Consider the following 3,029-nt stretch of genomic DNA (forward strand, 5'->3'; position numbering starts at 1 on the left):
GAGGTAACGTCCCTCCCCCCCCCTTTCTCCTCAAACAGGGCTGTTAAAGCTGCACTGTTTGTTATATTCATGTTACCTATACAGTTACTTCTAAACTTAGACTCCAAACACCAGAGTGGAAGTATTACGAGGCCAGTCCGTTTCTGTACATGGACTAGGAAACCATTTTGTCCTTTCCCTCAGGCAGCAAAATGTAGTGGGCTGGCTTTGTCAATTCACTTAGAAGAGGCTCCTCTTACTACATTCTTTTCAGGTTCCATAAGAATTCAGAGGGTCTCTGTAATTGATAAAAAAAACCCAGTCTTCCCACTTGCTCAGGGTTGAGTGGGAGTAGCTAAGATAGAATATAGAGTGGGTGATTTGTTCCCCCCAAAAGGAATCCTTTCTTTGCTCTTCTTGAGATCTTTTGTGTTCCGAAAGTGCTAATATTTCTGTACGCAGGGATAAAGTTAAATTATTAAGAAAATTGTGCAGTGGAAATAAGAAGTTTTTACAATCGCATCCTGAAAAGTAGATGTTTTCATTTGTCAGCGAGTCAAAACCCGAAGCTAAAGCAACGGAGCAAACAGTTCATTGGAATGTGAGGTTTTTGGTTTATACCCCAAACGGACAAGGCCTGCCCCATTTTGATGATCTTTATCCTCTTGTTTACACAAGTCAGATAACCCTCCGTTTAAGACTCACCAGAAAAATCAGTCATGTTGGGAGAAGATGAAAACAACAAGAGGAACCTCAACCATGAGATGGACTGAGCCACGACCTTACGTTTACAAGACTCGAGTCAGGCTATCAGAGGTCATGAATTAAAAGGTTTACCCCAAGTCAGAACTGACTGGATGGCATATAACGATGATAGTGGTGGTGGTGGTGGTGATGATGATGTAGTATTGATTCTGGTTGCAGCAAATGTAACACCAGTTTCAATGCATCCAATGCTGATGCATTTATATGTAAACATACTGTGCTGGTGAAAAAGCACCACACCACCCCTGAATGTACTCAATCTCATATTATCTCAGAAGCTAAGCAGAGCTGGACCTCAGTATCCAGACATAAAATCTCAGGGAGTTATATTTAGCCAGGTCTCCAAGCAAGGGGGGGGGAGGGAATTGTAGGTTCTGGAAGGAGACAAAAACTCTGATTTATTTTTGTGTGTGTGTCAAGTGGCCTTAACCCCTGGGCACAAATCTCTCTCTCTCTCTCTCTCTCTCTCTCTCTCTCTCTCTCTCTCTCTCTCTCTCTCTCTCTCTCACACACACACACACACACACACACACACACACACACACACACACACACACACACACACACACACACACACACACACACACACACACACACACACACCATTTCCAGCTGGCACCAGGGGCTCACAGGCTGACCATGAAGGCGTCTGGGTGTGTCTTGTGCAGGCGTGGCATCGGTGCCCTCCTAGAAAGCTAGCAGCGAGGAGCGCCAAGGGAGGGAGCTGATGGATCTGGGCCTGATCTGGTTTGCATTGAGATTTTGAACATTTTAGCCTTTGGTTGAACCTGCTAGTCATCCTTCTAGGGAAAGGACCTGCTGAGGTGAACCATAGATGGGTTGAATGGAAAAGGATGAGGACCCAATAGAGTGGTCGTATAGACCAGATCGGCGGGATACTAAATAAATAAATAAATAAATAAATAAATAAATAAATAAATAAATAAATAAATAAATAAATACCAAGAGAATCTCAGAAAGAGTTTCTCCTGGTCTCTGTCAGCTTCCTCTTCAGTTCCAAACATGTCTTTCTTAGCTCTCTGGTGCCCTTTTCTAAGCTGCCGCAACCAGAACAATACAGGGAGTGATCATGTTGAATTAGTCATCAACCTCGTTTTATTACCTAAAGCTCCGTGCCATTTCAAAGAGGAGGGGAGGCCATGAATCCTCTGCAGTTATTTTACATTACCGTATTTTTCTGTGTATAAAATGACACTTTTTTACTTAAATAAACAAAAAATTGAGAATCGTTTTGTACATGGAAGGCAGCCACTTTCCCTGCCTTTTGCGAAGCCACAGGGTAAAGCAGCTGGGAAAGGACAGCAGGATCACACCCCTTTGATCTTGAAGCAGCCATGAAAGGGCTTCAGGACCAAAGGGGTGCGATTGTGCACCTTTTCAATTTTTTTAAAAATTTGGGGGTTAGAAAAGGGGGGGTCGTCTTATACATTGGGTCATCTTATAAACAGAAAAATACGGTATGCATTTATGAGTCACATTTCTATCCCTCCCTTTCTCCATGGAGCAAAAGGCTCCTTCCCTCCCTCATTTTATTTCCATGAAAACCTCTACAGTGAGGCAGGACAGCCTGAGATTGAATTAGCTTCCTCTTCAGTTCTCATTCACTGTTTGGCCTCAGTTTGAATTCTGAATCCAGATTTCCCCAAAATCAACAAAGCTCCCCCCCCCATCTCTACATCATGTTAGAAACTGCTAGAAAATAGTCATCCTTCTTGCCTCCTATAAAACTAGGCATTTTTTTCTCCGTGTGTCTTTTTCACTACATCTGTCCCAAAGATCAGTTACAGGTGTCCTTATGTGCTGTCAAGTCATTTGTACTTGTGGCAGCTGTGTAACTGAATGAACACACACACACCCTCGAAAAGTCCTATCTTCCGGCTCAGTTCTTGCCAACACAAGGCGTTGGCTTCTTTCATGGATCTAAGCCATCTCTTATTCGATGTTCCTGTTGCCTTCAACTTTTGCTCGCATTATTCTCTTTTCCAGTGAATCTTGTTTTCCCAAGGTGTGCCCAAAGCGCGACCGCCTCTCCGTTCACGCACACGACCACGTCTGAAAGCCGAACTTGGCTGGGCGGCAGACACGATGCCCGAGCTAGAGCGCGGGGCTTCACCTGTTGAACGCCGGCCTGTTCGGTGGCCGCAAAAAGACTCCGGAAGGAAGGCGGCGGGCTGGCTGGCCGGCCAGGAATGCGGGTGGAAGCAGAAGCCCTAGTATTCCGCTCCCAGGGGTGGGACCGAGAGGCGGAAGCCTGGCTGGCGTTC

Source organism: Pogona vitticeps, chromosome 5 (assembly GCF_051106095.1).
Source record: "Pogona vitticeps strain Pit_001003342236 chromosome 5, PviZW2.1, whole genome shotgun sequence".
NCBI lineage: Eukaryota > Metazoa > Chordata > Lepidosauria > Squamata > Agamidae > Pogona > Pogona vitticeps.